Genomic DNA, 16,877 nt, shown 5'->3' with positions numbered 1-16,877 from the left:
AGCAATATAATCGCCCCGATGACAGTAGAGGAAAGGTCTAATAAAGTTCAGGCTTAAAGCATAAGGACTCCAGATCCCATAGTGAGCACCTCTTCTTCGTGCCTCCCGAGCTCCTAGTAAGGTAAATGAAAGACTGCCCGAAGAGTCTGTTTCTAGCAATGGGCACTTCAAGTTCTAGGAACATTTTCCAAAACAGTGTGCTGAAGTAAGGATCAGGCTATCAGCGGGGAGTCTCCTTAAGCCCTTTACACTGGAGCAGATAAAGCAAGCAACACAATTATTTTCCCCAACATCCTCCTAGATTGAGTTTTAATGCCTTCAGCAGAGTGGTGGGGGGTTGTCATCTACACAGTCGCAAACCAATTCGCTCGGCGGTAGGGATTCTAAACAGGCCTGGATCAGCACATGGCATACGCAAACAGCGGAGCGACTGTTCGTTTAAGCATCTACAGCTGGGAATGGCACACACATTACCTGATATGGATGAGATGCAAGGCAAACATTGACTGTCGACTGTGCCTTCACGATAGTGAAAACTCTTCGCGCTGTAAAACTCTTGAGCGCAAGCGAATGAGGGGGATTAAAATGCCTCACACTCACTTTCTTCTATCTTTGCCGTTCGGTTGAAAATTAATGAGAGCAAGACACGAAAAAAATGACACACTGTATCATTGCTACAGAGTGAGAACATATGTAAAATACATAAATGCAACATTCCTAGTTCAGGCTCTCATATCTCAGTCTATATGTGACAATGGCTGAAGCCTTTACATTTTCTATCTGCATAATTTACCCACCCCTGCTAGTTCATTTTCCTATTCACAGTATGACATCTGTCCATCTTCTATGTGCCTCAAACTGTTCAGGTAATCCTATGGCATGTTAGCGCATTGCCATCGTTGTTCATTGTCCTGGCCTGCATTGTGGCGTATCCAATGGCCTGACTGCATTATCCCGCAACGCTGTCTGTGCCTTGCACTCTCTGGAGTAATTGAGTCTTGCCGTATTTGTGAAGAGGCGCGGGCACGAGCTACAAGCTTTCCATTGACATTAATCACATTGGTCGGCCTAGCAAAAACACTCAGAGATAAAAGTGTCGGCGAGTCAGGCGAAAGCATTAGACACTCGTAAACAGTTCCACTAGGCAGGTGAGATGTAGCTGTCTACCTTCATTGTTGTTGTTTCGGTAAGCGGCAAAGAGGCCATTGTTTTGTTAGTCTAACGGTTGTCCATGTGGCACAATGTGTTGTCATCCAGAGCACGAAACCAACAGGAATTATCGTTTGTGGAGGGCTTTCTGAAGCCTTAAAATGTCATGAACATTCAATGCAAAACCTCACTCTAGGAGTTTCAGCGAGCCACAGACAGAACTGTTTAGTTACCTGCAGACTGGCTGTGTTTATCGGAAAAGAACACTGTGGATTAGAATGTCATATTGAGACCTCAGCCACTTTGCATGTGTATGCAACTGTGGTCTTACAGCATACTAATGAATTGTGTTTCTGCTTTTTTTTTTTTTTTTTTTTAAAGAGAGAAACCCTGATGTGACCCAGTGTAGAAAAAGAGGGAAAACACAATTGAGACCATTTGTCCATACAGTATCTACCAAGCAAAGTCAATGATTTGCAGATTTGAAAAACAAACGGTAAATAATGTACCGTAGCTCTTCAGGTGCTGGGTGGCTAGTTATTGAAAACTTCATAAAAGAAAGACAAGCCTTGCTTCTCTCGCTTCTCACAGCAAGACAGACTGTAAGACCACAGTCAAACTTCCTCAAGATTCAAACCGTCCACCTCACCGTGCAATAGAGAGCAAACATGGGATAAACACTGGAATGAAGAGCAAAACAAACAACCCTTCAGACCCAGGAGAATATTAGGGAAGAGTGGAAGTTCCAACGCGAAATGCGACAAAATGCCAGCTGCGGCTTCACCCCTGCGGAATGCTTGTGCGCTCTGATGAACACAGGCAGGCATCACGCAGTGCTGAGTCATGGAGCTGGGCGCATGCATAAACAAACATCTACTTGTGTTTACTTTTCCTACGGTGCAGCTGTTGCTCACCTCATGAATGATGAGGGAGCGGCCGCTTTAGTTTTAATTAAATCTTGGACCATGCTGGTGTCTGGAGGATCCTCGGTGTGTGGTGGAGGCCCACTTACCCAAAATAAATCTCCAGTACCGGAGAGGCCACAGAGGCGTCAGAGCTGGCCTCTACTCTCTGACCGCCTCGCTTGGAATCCTCTTTCACTCTGTTTGGTGGAGCGGTTTCAAAGTTTGCGGTGAGATTCTCCATTACGGACCACTTAGAATGTAAACACGGGCCGTTCCACAGTCATTTTGTCCTCACCACTGCCACAGCATGAGACAAGAGCCAGCAGCCCCTGATTCCTTTAGCTGAAGAGATTGCGCTTTTAAATTATTTATCTACACCTATTTGATCAATGGTGGAGAGTGCTACCCCTTCGCTACAATACCGTTGTCTGTGTTTCCCTTTAAATATTGATGAAAAGAGAATGGAGTGGGTGAAGGGCATTTGCACTTTGGAGTAGGCAACTCTGACAAGATTTTTTCCCCCCTTTTCATTTTCTCTGATGAATATTTTATCACCACGCATGTGCACTTTTAATTCTGTGGGATATTGTATTGGCATTGACTAAAAAGGTCTAGGGATTGAACTACCATTGAATGGTAGTTGAATGGTAGTTCAATCCCTCTGCCAGATTGGAAATCTTGAATGTGAAATGAACATATGGATGTGAAACTGACAACGTGAAAATGTGTTGTGAAACAAAAGGAGAGATTTCATTATGTATTTAAGTCTTCATCACTCAACTGAAACAACTCATTGCTTAAAGCAATGTAACGGCCAGGGCCTTGATCCTTACAGAGAACACTTCCTGATCACACAATAACACTTGCACAATCCAGCAGTAACTTCACACACTGATTTAAGTTACAGAAATTCACACCATTAATTGATTAAAACTACAGTGACAAGCAACTCATAGTCAACAGCAAAATAGGATGCAAGATGCTGGAATGCATTGCTTGGAAGAAAACTGACCTATTTTACTCCAAACAGGAAACATCCACTTCACTCAAACATGTTTAACACCAGACTTTCAGACTCTCATGGTGATCCTTCTCAGTCTTAGTTTTAATAAAAATAACCCATTGTCACAATTCAGCAGGTCAATTTGGAATGACAGATAATTTATATTCATCATTCAGGACTTAAATAGACCATTTTACTTGGGAAAATGCTGTCACTTATTTCATAAAGGTCAGTATCTTCTCTTGGTCATTGATATGCTTTGCACTGGAATATTGGTGCATTAAAAATATCTGTCTTATGCTAGGTTTAGTCTTAGTGAACTAGATCTTTTTAAAATGCCAACACATGCCGCTGGTGCTGATATATACCTGCCACTCAAGATGTTCAGTAGCCACAGACCTCCTTAGACAGAAGCAGATCTAGGCAGAGGGAGCCTGAGGGGAGGCAGCTGAAGCAGAACTCTTGGTAGTGCGGTGGATAGAGAACATGGCTGCCAGGTCAGTAGTTTGGAGTCGGTTTTACATTTTTGGAGCATGATGAAGGGTTTCTAGAGAGCCAATCGTTATTTTTATCATTACAGATAACCAATATCCCTACGATACAACCACCAGTTTAGTTACAAACATTACAAACAACCAATATCCCTACAATACAACCACCACTTTAGTTACAAACATTACCAACACAGTTCCTCTACTTGGTGAACTCAGATTTATATTTCACTCTTACATACCTGCAGTTACTGTTTTAAATCACACACACACACACACACACACACAGACAGACACACACACACACACACACACACACACACACACACACACACACACACACACTGTAACACAGATGTGCAGTCAGGCACATTCAGATCTGAGATCAGTCCGCTGAATCTGAATGAACATAGAGGCATGTTTCTGCAGCGGGGGGCAGCCCGGGAAAGTGAATTAAATCTACAGGAAACCACAATCTGCCAAAACGATATTGATGGAGTTGCACAGTAATGAGAGAAAAACAGCTGGCCCTAATCCAGGGCTCGTTGCTAGCCCCATGCTTGGCTCCAGATGATTGGCTGGAAGGCATCCAGGCTTGGCTGCAGACGTAAAGCTCAGATAATCTTAGGCATGGGCCATTTCACTTTTCACCTCAATTATTGCCAAAATCAAGTACCAACTGCAGATTGTTCACTACTATGCTAGAGTGAATGAGATTATGGAGGCAATAGTACATGATCTAAAAAAGAACGATGAATGCTCTAAACGGCTGCAAAATGGACGAACCTGGGCCATTTACTACAGAACGTACCAACCTTTGGAGGCTAAAGAAGTTATATATTGGACCCTAAACATATAACATATTAAAGCTGCATCTAATTTAAAAGTGTATATTCACATTTTACATATTTTCTTTACAGCTTCCCCTTTCCTTTCCTTTGCTGAACTTTGTGTTAATGATGGTGGTTACAGTGGCATTCTGAATGTGTCAGTCAATGCTGCAAATCTCTATTTCACTTGCTTGAGGTGAAAGCTGTCCTTTGGTTTCACATGAACTGGTGTACCAATGTAAGGCATTACGGGGCCCATCACATATGAGGTCTCATTGGCAGAGGTTTAATATTGCCACCTAACAGTTCAAATGTTGTCAAGCTTACTCAACCATTAACATTTGTATCGATGTAATTCCATTTGTACATGAACAAAATATTGTCACTGAGTGGGAACAAGAAAGTGATTCTAGTTTCTCACAATGGCTGTCACTTGACATGACTGACTTCAGCTATGCATGCCATGTGTTTTTTTGCTATTTTTTATCCAATATGTTGTGACTGTATAAACTATTCCACCTGAGATTACATAAGAGTTTAATCAACTGGATTTGGCATGTAATTTGCATCATGCTGTGTTATGGGCAAAAGGGTCCCTTACATTGTTTCTCGTTTCAGCCTTGCAACTGGCTACAATGGCTTAAAAAACAAAACGCAGCCTAAGATGAACAAAAACATTTGCATAAAAAAAGGGGCAAATTAGATTTTATTTGGTGCAAATTACTTTATAAGCAAGTCAAACTCATGGAACATTTGGTAGTGAGCAGGGAGAGGGTGTTTCATCACCAAAGTGGAACAAGAAGTAACTCATTTTATATTACTCAGTTTGAAGCACTTAGTACTTAATATCGGTCCCTTCCCATGAATCACCATTTTTTATCAGCCGTGAAACCTGCCCAGCATGCAAATGGGCTGAAATGAGAACGGCTGTGTCAGACCTGGGAGCGAGCGACTTCATCTTACTGCACTTTGGGGACTCGGCGAGGCTGGTAATTGGAACTTTAACCCCACGGGGCAAAACAAGGGACATGTAGAAGGAGAAGTTAATACATTATATACAGTAGCCGTTCAGAATTTTTATACTGCTGATACCCAGTGGCAATGGCAGATATATATATCTGTCATTAATGCTTCATGTGCTCAGCCCATGGTAGAGGTAGTATCAGTGGCCTGACATAGGGCAAATCCTGAAATCTAAAGGTTGTGTATATGTACATATGGAAATATCACATATATGCATATGTATATATGGAGGACTTTTAGTGATAGGCCTTTTTATAAAATGTTTTGTCATTAAATGCGTCAATAAATACTTAATCCATTATGACCATCACCATATATACATATCAATAAACACTATCTATGCATACTGCCAGCAAATCCATCCTGTATTCATTAAAAGTTTGATTTCCTTTTATACTCACACTGAAAAAAAAAAACTGTTCATAATTTCTCTTAGTGGAAATAAAGCTGAGCTATCCTGGGGCCATCACAAGTTAAATACAGAATCACCGCAATGACTCCTTAGTATTCAGGCTCACATAATACGAGAGTAAATGATTTAGAACAGGCCCCATTTGGTCTATTCCCAACATTCCCTTCTGCACATTAATATACTGGAGGAAGGAGTTTGCAGCGTAACTCCAAGGCTAGGCTGCGAGAATATTGCTCTAACTGAAGAGTCCACACGCTATTGTATGCAAGATTACCCAGGAGACTCAACAAGATATGTCCTGGAGGAGCGATCTCACTCCACTCATGTAATGAAGCAGCCAGTTCACTTAATGCCTAAGAAATTACAGGGGGAAATCGCTATTTAAATACTGGACTCAGCTGGTGAAAAATGAGATTCTCCCCACTGTTCTCTTCAGTGCTAGCACACATTAAATGCCTGTCTATTGCACCCATGCAGTATCTCCTCATGACTATTATATGCAGTGTGCATCACAGGTAGACACCGAGCAGGACAGATCATGGTGGCAATGTGAGTGTAGTACTCTAGTAGTACAACCTTTTATAAACAAGTGCTTTGAAAAAAAAGAAATGCTTTTCCTGTCAAAGGATTAATCGCTGTAGTCGAGTACATGGGATTTAGATTAAATGTTGGATTTGGAGACCAGAAATTGAAGTGTCTTAATCTTCCAGTCATTTTAATGCTCTATAGAAAGCAAATCTCTAGACTAACATATCTGCTGTAAGGCCACACATAATGCATGGGACAATCTGAATATATAAGACACTGATGCATTTATTCCAAAACAAGCATGTGATCACTTAACAATCTTACAATTGACAATAGATCAACAAAAAGATTGCTGTGATATCAGTTCTGTAATTCACATATGTCATGTTAGAGTGGGAAGAGCAGTATTGCAAGCCAACAGACATGGTTTCCAGTTCATGCAGCATATTCCCACTGACAACGCAAGCCTCATATCTCATATCAACATTTTCTATCATATTAATTTGGAAGACAAACAAGCTCTCTTATTTTAGTAATACACTCACAACCAATTTTGGTTAGCTCTTGAAAAGTGCAAGAATTACAATGACACTGATCCACAGATCTTATCCACAAGTATTATGCATTCATCTGATATATAAATATAACAATAACCGCAATGAGGTGGGGCCGACTAACAGCAAATAGCCTACATTTTCATTTGAAAATACACTTGTTTGCTGTGCTGCTTTCTTTCTGAGCTAATTTGAAAATACACTCGTTTGCTGAGCTGCTTTCTTTTCTGAGCTAATTTGAAAATACACTCGTTTGCTGAGCTGCTTTCTTTTCTGAGCTAATTTGGAGTAGCCTGACTTTGCTAAACTGACATTCGCTGTGGTCATTGTGGTCTGGAAAATGTTCTATTTGTTCTAAATGTTCTAAATGTTCTAGATGTTCTATTGAATTGAAATTAGGCTAGAGATGTAGCTAATGTACATTCACTATAACAATCTTTGGAGATGGAGAAAAATGAAAGTGTGAACTGTTTATTCAGGCTATAACTGCAATGCCTTTAGATAAGTGGTATACATCATTTAGTAGAAATTGAACTCAGTAGTTATAATTTGACAATTGATGAATGTCAACCTTTTAAAGCAAGATTTTCTCCCTAGCTCTGTGGTACCCACCCCCTACATTCCTACACAGTCCCACTCTTTACATTAATTATATCGAAGGTGTCAGAATGTTGCCCCGCTACTGAAGGTCATCGTATCACACCTTTGGAGCATATGGTGACACAGATTCCGGAACCACATATTGGGGGCTGGGCTCCGGGCACCTGTGCCCCTCGACCCATGTGGTCACTGAGGGCACACTCCCTGCCCTTCTGTTTTACACCAGTTTAATGTTGCCTTGGCAGATCCCTGCCCACTGCCAAAGGCTGCTGACCCCATTGGCTAAACTGCCAGTTGGCTGATAAGTACTCCTCTTTCATATAGAGGGGGGGAAATGATTTAGATTAACATGGCGTTGACAGCAGTTTCAATGGTAATACTGTGAAAACCATGAGTGGAATATGAGATAGTCAGCAATTAGTAAGTCACTAGTAAGAATGGTCAAAGATTCAAAGTGCATTATTGGTGTTGTATTATAAAATATACAGAAAAACAGCAACTAAAGAAATAAAATAAATAAATAACATGAACATGAACATGAATAAATCTGCATCCCTCACTAATTCACTGACTAGTCACAATGGTGTTCTAAAGAAACTGAAAGGACTCTATTGACCTTGCATGAAGGAACAGAAGAGAGAGCAGAATGCCACAGTGTGTGTGTGCGTGTGTGTGTGTGTGTGTGTGTGTGTGTGTGTGTGTGTGTGTGTGTGTGTGTGTGTGTGTCTGTGTGTGTGTTTGTGTGTGTGTGCATGTGCGTGTATATGTGCATGTATTCAATCCTTGGCAGAACTATATACATTCCATTTAACATCTTCCTGGTTGCTATAGTATTTGCCTGCTTACAAATACAACAAAATACCTCTAACACAACAAGGCTGCACCTCCACCAACACCAGAGCATTTACATAAAAATACACTTTCACAAGAACCACAAATCCAACCCTTTCATCATAGATCCCAAATTGAAGTGGTCAGGTGGAAAGTACATGAAGGGGACTGAGTCCTTTAAGTTCTCCGATATTCAAAAATCACACTGACATCCCAATACAGATGACTACACTAAAATATCTGGTGTAGATCTTTATTTTACACAGCATATTCAGATGCAACTGAACTGAACAGGTGTGGTAACAACCATACCTACAACAACTCCAGAAGGCCTCCAAAAATATGAAAGCAAACGCGAGTTATCTCTGAATAACTCAAAGAATCAGTGAAGGAGCGTTCAGAGGTCGCCGCTTCTTCCATCCCACTTCAACCCCTTACTGGGAGACCACGGGGATTACAGAAATAGCTTGTGCAGGTTGTCGGAATGCTCAAACCTGACAATATCTGATCTGGTCGCCGATTTCTATGAATTCATTTAGGCTAGATCGGGGATTAAATCTGAGTAAATTACATAAAGTGGAGGCTTGGGTGGGCTTGTGGATCAGCACACTAAAGCGCTCCATTCAGATGTATCCTGTAAAGCTGTAATAGGATTCAGAGGGGAAGCCGAGCTTGGCATACAGGGCCTGACCATTTTTACCTCAGTTGAATGGACAAGTCAGGCACTGTGTTTTTTTCTATTTGGAAGCATGGCAGAGAACAGTGATTGTATTTGCATTTCATTGTGGATTGACTGCCTGTAGTGTTTAGTGATTCTGACATCGTTTTTTTCTCTCTCTGTCATTTCCAAGCAGAATTACTGCAGAGAGACAGATGGTATGATGTGCATATGTTGTCCTTCGCTGTGAAATAATCTTCCTTTGACATAATTTCAGCTACAACACTGAACCATCCCAGAAGACCACCGCATTAGAGAAGCTAAGTTACTTGTTATTGTCAATGAATCTATCTTTTGTTGTGAATGGTGACAGCTGTTGTCTGTGACCAGTGGCATGGCCATTTTGAGGGGAAGACTGGAGCTGGCGGACTCCGTTCCCTGCCTAAAAATCAATACCAGATGAGGAGATATTAAATATAATGTGGATATCAAGTATAAGCTCAACTGTTGACTATTTTTGTAATAGCTTCTCAGACTTTTTTGGTTATGACAAGGGGATTGGACATCTAACAGCTGTGCACTTTCATTAATTTTAACTATGGTCCAGTCCATTACCTCCTTGGCCGATCCCCTAACCAGAATCGGAAAAAAAAACACAGTTAACTTAATATGATTTTGAAAAAGCCTCAAGGCACCATCATAACAAAATTGTCTTAACAAGGCACATTGCATGAGAAGAAAGGTTTAATAATAACACAAAAGCTTACACTATGGACCTTCTGGATGCAAGGGATTTTTCATTATTGAAGATTTGATGACTGAGTACGTATCTACTGTATTAAAGGCAGTCATGCTATAAAAGGGATTGCAATGTTCAATGGTGCATTGTGCAGCTATTTTAGTTAAGAGCACGCATTTCCAGACCCATAACATGTCATACAATTTCCAAAGCACTATATAACTCTATTCACAACATTCCCATACATTGGATGTCACCGGTTTCTTTATTTAAAGCTTTTGTTGACACGTTTGCCACTCTTAAATAGCCCACACTCCATTCTCCTTCTACTCTCGTGCCCCCCCCCCCCCCCCCTCCCTAAAAGGCAACTCACGGAGCAAACTCAATCCCATGAGCCTCTGTGTTCCTAGGCAGTGTTAAACATGGCAGAGATAGCAGAGCAGCATATGCACATCACACCCTCTCCATCACTTCATCTGCCCTTAAACCAAAAAGTGAATGGGAGGCATATGGCTTGGTGACTGTGTCATGATACATGACACATGTGATATTCTGCTATTTAAAGGGACCCTTCTGCCACCTATCAACCCTCAACCAATTTGACAGCTACTAATGTGAAGCAAAGGCATGAAGGGAGGGGAGTCAGCACTAGTGGGAAGAAGAATGGGTCCTCCCACACAGAGAAGAGTAACTCTCAGAGCGCTAGCATGGATGGAAAAGTGATGCAGTGGCTACAACCAGGCATTTTACACAGGAAGTGACAGCAGAATGTTTGAGATCAAGGCGGGGGGGTATAACAGCAGAACGTAAGTGCTGGACCTAAACCGGTGCACTCTAGTTTTACCTCGCACAATTATGATGTGGTAGAGAGTGCTTTAGAAATAATCACAGAAAAGGAGAGAGAGCGAGAGAGAGAGAGAGAGAGAGAGAGAGAGAGAGAGAGAGAGAGAAAAGACAGACAGACAGAGAGTGAGTGAGTGAGAGGGAGAGAGAGAGAGAGAACAGACAGACAGACAGAGAGTGAGTGAGTGAGAGGGAGAGAGAGAGAGAGAAAAAAAAAGACAGACAGACAGACAGAATGTGAGTGAGTGTGTGAGAAGGAGAGAGAGACAGAGATGGGCGTCAGCTGTAATGCCAAAGGCAGACACAATGCCACCCAACAAATATCTATCCTTACACAGAAAAAAAGCACTTGAGCACTGGTCTCAACTCATTCTGCCACCATAGTCTATGTTGGTGCATTAAGGATATTGGGCAAAACTACAGCACATCTCCTAATCCTAATCTGTAGGATCACGTGAATCGCTGCCTGCTAGGGGTGGGCGATCTGCCAAAAAAATCATATCACAAGTCTTTTTAACAAACAATCACAATCCACAATCTGAAGTGTAATCTTTCTTCCCACTTTCGAAAATTACTGTCCAGAATAACCAGACTCAAACCACACATTAAAGAAACTGTTTCCAAAATGCTCATTAAAGGTAAACTTAATTTAAAAAATTAAACAAGGCAGCAGTCAATAGTAGTCAATAGATAACATAACCATTAAATAACAGATTTTCCAAGTACAGAGAACTCAAGTAGAAAAAAACATTTAGTGAAATGTCAACTTTCAGACATTCTGAGAAAAATAAATCTATTTCACAGTTTTAACTTCTAATCAGCAGCCAACAGATAACATCATAATCATACAATAACTTAAGAGAGTATCTTAAATCTCACTTTGTCGTTCGGAGTGACTGCCTAAGTCAACTCTTTCAATCTTTTGTTGCTTTGATCATGTTTTTCGACTGTTGTAAAAGCCCATGATAACTGTTTACATTTCAGGACCTTGTGAGATCCAGATGAGTATGGCTGTACCAACCTGAGTGAAACACTCTCAGCATGTTCCTTTGGATGCCTCCTTTTAAGGTGGTTGCAAAGATTTGTCGAATTACCTCCGGAAGTGCAGAGCGGACGAAGTTCACAGAAAACCTTGCTTTTTAGAAATATCTGACTGTGCTTAGCCAAACCACTGCCACACTATTAAGTTGAGTCCTTTTTTGGCACCAGCTCCTCATCTGCCATGCTGCGGCCTCATGTTGCATTGTTTTACAAATATGTCACGCATAAAAGAGACCCTTTGAAAGAGACATGCAATATAATTTCGCCAACCAGCAAAGCCATCTAGATGGCAATCATTCTGTTGGTTTGCCAACGTAGCATTGATCCACATTTGTGTACATTAGCAGGAGGGCATAAAATGTCACGATCTCTATGATTCGCCTGAAAGGATCATGGACATCTTCAAGATCGATCACAATATAAACTTGTCAGGTCGCCCACCCCTGCTGTCTGCATCCGTCAAGCATCAGGATACCAGAGCAGCACGCTTGGAAATACGAGCATCTCATTCTCCTGCAGGAAGCTGAACCCCTTACATACCATCAGCCTTCATGGCGATCTGCTGAAAGTTATCAGCCTAATGGGACGCTCGTGCATCTCGTGTGGATCTGTGGTGCTGGCCAGGCTGCAAATGAATCACTAAACAACAACAGTGGCAGGCTGAATCCACACATCACTGTAAACTGCATCTCACACTTCACCTCTGTGTGCACCTCCAGTGCTGTGGGCACTACAGGATGTCACAACAATACCAGACAGTCAGGTCTACATTCATTTGGAGGTTACACCTATATAGATGGGAGCACACAAATGGACAGGGGTTCTCTCTCTCTCTCTCTCTCTCTCTCTCTCACACACACACACACACACACACACACACACACACACACACACACACACACACATTTTCAGAGCAGCAGTGAGACTGCTTTGATGGTAGAACTGAAGAAAGCTAAAGAGAGTCGAGGCAGTGAGAGGAAATTCTGTGTATTGAACCACAGATTGTTTGAACTATTTGAAAAGGTAGGAATTTTAGCTAGGGAAAGAAGGGAGGTTTTGTGTGCTAATGAGAACGATTCACACTTTATGATTTGTACCTGAAAGAGTGACACTAATTAAGTCTTATCGGAGTGCGGTCTGTCAGAGGAATCTTCTCTGTTTTTCTTTGGTCCCACAGAGCATTTTAGTCTCAGCAAGGTCAGAACAACGCAGTGACACATGTCAAGGACAAATGCACTGATTACAGCACCATCAGGATTTTGATTGAAGGCTAGACAAGCTTGAACTCCACAATTCCTTGAACTTTGATCCTCCCTGTGACTGGGATGATAGGACGACATTTCAAACACGATCTTGGCAAATTGTGAAAGGACAAAAACACGAGTCCTTGATATCTAAGTTTAAAATGGGACCTTGTGTTTTCACACAGGACAAGAGACAGGGATTTTAGTTTCATTATCCTTTAAAGCAGAAAAATCCTCAACCTATCAGATGCTCCGATCGAATGGCGAGACCTGTGATTGATGATTCAGCTCTGGTGATAAATGGGAGATGTCATTCAGGCCAAATAAAGCCATTACTAAACCTATTATCAAAATGGCTGACCAACACAGCCCTAATGCAGCAAGTTAACTCTTGCCCATCCTTTGCCCCCTCCACAGATATTACTTGTTAGCTTCAGGATGACTGGTGTCTGGACAAAAAGGGTTTGTGTTGTGTGCATTTATCACCATGGGAGGGATTAAACACAGTCCATCAATCTTCAGCACATTCTGTGATCTAATGAAATGCAATGTTGTTGTTAACCCACAGGCCATTAAACACAGCTGTGCACTTCATCATGACAGTATCATGGTAGCATACTGTACATGTACCGTTCATTCATCAGATGTTTTCCATTCATCAGAAACGTTTTTGGACAGCAGAGGTGAAACTTTTTCGCAAAGTGCATTCTTCAATCACTGAGCGACTTTGCCTCCTGGGACTCAAAGGCAGCCAAAGCCATGGCTTCAGCATTCCTAGTGCAGCTCTCTGCTTTAGTTTATGTAACCGTGAAAGAGAGAAAAATAATTTGGGAAGCCTTATAATGATATGTTGATTTTGAATGGATGTCACTGTAACAAATACACATACTCAGTGTGGGAAGGGTTACTTTTAAAATCTATTCCACTGCAGATTACAGAATACATGTCCTTGAATGTAATTTGTAATGTATTATGTTAGTTTACTCAAGGTGAGTAACATGTTGTAAATACTTAGGATTACAACAGCATCGTCTTACATTTTATTAGTTGTGGATGATCTTGTTGATCATGTCAAACGTTGAAGTTGTACGACCCACCAACACCAACACCAATCCCCCCCCACCACCACCACCACCACCAACATGCCTTTTTGTAGAGCACTGTGTCAAGAAACCTGAACCCAAGACTTGCCTTACACCCGCTGGCTGGATATATTGGCCTGCAACATGATGAACTGATTTCACATTTCTGACACAAACTTGAGAGGTTTTTATTTAGGCTATTATAACCTGAGAGAGAAAAAGGAAGGATGCACCTAAACCTGAACAGCTTTTGCCGGTGTAGGCTGACCTCTGAACTAATCAGACTTAATTTATGGTTTGACAGGATATAATGCAGTGACTAAACCGGTTAATGATGTCATTGAAATGTGATAGGTGCACCTGAGACAATCCTATTCTTGGAAATGTAGTGTGAAATAATATGACATGCAACTTTCTCATTTTCAGTTGAATTGTTTGTCAGTACTTATTAGCCAAGTCCTCCCTTTTACTTTTACAGAAGTCCTCCGATTTGACTTTCAGATGTACATGTTTTACCTCTTAATTGTAGCACAATTTAAATGGTTTCACTTCTTTGCTGCTCAGCATGGTTTGGCAAATGACATACACTGGCTTTGGAAGGACTATATCACTGGAAATAAAATAAAATGTAATGTAAGGTGGGCCGTAATTACGAGTAGACAGGCAATGTTTTTCCCTGGTTCTTTGTTTAAAATTGCATAACTGCTGGCTGTTTCTTTAAAAAGGCATCCAGACTGCTTGCCATGCCAGGACTGAACAAGAACTCAGGTAGCAAGAATGAAATGTGTCAAAGCAAGAACTTCAGTCAAGGTTGCGTGGACCTGGTGAGTAACAGAAGCATCGAGCATTAGCCATCTTTGTACTATCAGGCAAATGCGGGCTAGGGCTATTTTTCAGGCCAACGGCCTGGGGTATCAAGCTGCGAGAAAAAAATAAACCATAAACGTTTCTACTATTGGGCTGATAGCCCAACAGTATTGCCCTAAAACCCACCCATAACATACCGCCTCAGTGTAAACATCACCCATCCCACCCATTTCACAAGCGAGTGGGAAGTTCAAGTTGAGGTATCATGCAATAAAGTCTGGATGCCAGGCTCCTACCACCCACAGCAGAAAAAGTTAAGAAAAGGAATATAATGGAACCTGAAGTGGGTGTTTGTTTGCTGTTGCTGAAAATAAATTGATCAAAAGAATATGGTGGGAGGAGTACTGTTTGACTTGTTAGACTTAGTTAGTTAGTGTTAGGGTTGGACTTCATTCTCTTGAGCTCGCCCACATTTGGCACAATAGTGGCTATTGGCTGTGGCTGGGATATGCGGATCGACAGTTTCCGGTGTCACTTTGAGAAACGCTGGTTTAAAAGGGGGAATTTTAATTTGAGATAGAATAGTGTGCACGTGACGTTTCAAAAAGTAATCCATTCGAGTGGCTAATGTAACTGTTTTCTGATTACCACCCATTTAAATGGTACCTATATCTAAATGCAGTTACTCATTGTTTTGCCCATGCGTAACGATGTTAAATGCATTCCATTACTCCGCAACACATTGCATGTAGCCCATAGTTCAGAGTGAAGCATCACATCACACTAAAACTAATACATTGGTTTATTGGTAGAAATGAGCATGGACACTTTGAAATAAAAATCACCACTATATGTCACATCACCGACTTTACTTAATTCAGTGTATATCACACATCCTCAGCACACAAGCCATTGACAACTCAGTGAGTATGAATTGAAATATCTGTCGGTTAACTGTCAGTTTCAGTGCTTTTTATCTATTGTATCCAACTTCAAACTCTTTCAGATTTTAGTATATTTTTTCTATTTCTCTAATATTTTCTAATTCTCTGCTACTTAGCTTTGCACTAAATTAAGTGAATACTAACAACATTATTATTTGACTATAAAATGATAAAAGGCGCACTTTCAGAGCGGGTGTACATAGAAGTGAAAGAATGCACCAGACCGCAACACACCATGACCTGTCCCATTCACATACGCTACTGCACTTAAAGAGTGTCAGCGTAACAGTGAGCTGTTAGCAGAAATGTTCACATGCCCTCCTGCGTGCGCGCGGACCCCCACACAACGAGAGACATGATGTCCTGAGTGTAATGCAACACCGTACGACACATATATTTCCATTCCACGCAATGCAATAACAAGATACGAGATTGACAATATGTTCTTACCTGATATGCAGATCGAATTGGTACAGTAACTGGATCTTTCTCCTCACATCACTAAGAGGAAGTTTTAGTCCAATTGCAAAAACAAACAGTGTAAAACCACACAGAAAGCTAGATTATATTAGCAACCTTGTCGGACCGAATAGCATCATAACCTACATTCAAACTGAAGAAAGATACAATTCATTAAACTATCCACTGGCTAACTTGATAACTGGAACAAAACATCTAGAGAACGCGAAAGTTCATTATTTCGACGTTAGTCATCTGCTGGAACGTGAGATGAGAAATAGTTGAAAGGGAGTGAGTAGTCCTTGGGCGTAGGGTAAGGATCAATTACAGAGTATGCACACCACGATGCAATGGTGCGCGTTGAAGACCTAATCTGATTGGGCGGTACCATTTGAAAAAAATAATTTTGACTACAGGAAAACGTACCATAGGTAAGCATACTTTACGAAATAGGTGAGAGAACTGATGTTCATCTAGACAAGACAACAAAATGGCAGAAATGCTGCAATATATAACGTGTTTTAGCCATCCCGAGGAAATAGGAGTGGGACCTCTACAGAATGCCTGGGACATTGTTTGAAAATTGTGCACATTGCAGTTACATTACAGGGACCAAACTGCCCTGTATGTTTTTAGCATTAGCGTGTAAACAAATCATTCACAGTAAACAGAGACTTTTGTGTGACATTCTATCCTTAGTGAAGATGTAAATACGACAACTAGTAAAGTAAATG

At 41.2% G+C, this 16,877-nt stretch overlaps 1 protein-coding gene across 1 annotated transcript in view; it reads right to left on the bottom strand.

Moving 5' to 3' along the window:
• The window catches only part of LOC122133080 (teneurin-2-like), a 39,958-nt gene extending 23,355 nt beyond the window's left edge, over positions 1–16,603 (bottom strand). Inside the window, exon 1 of the mRNA XM_042708437.1 lies at positions 16,135–16,603. The gene's annotated coding sequence lies outside the window, so the exon portion shown is untranslated. The remainder of the gene's footprint in view (positions 1–16,134) is intronic.
• Positions 16,604–16,877: the final 274 nt, after the last annotated feature.

The sequence above is a fragment of the Clupea harengus genome, chromosome 8 (genome assembly GCF_900700415.2).
Source record: "Clupea harengus chromosome 8, Ch_v2.0.2, whole genome shotgun sequence".
NCBI classification, from domain to species: domain Eukaryota; kingdom Metazoa; phylum Chordata; class Actinopteri; order Clupeiformes; family Clupeidae; genus Clupea; species Clupea harengus.
This window is presented reverse-complemented; position numbering and strand designations above follow the sequence as displayed.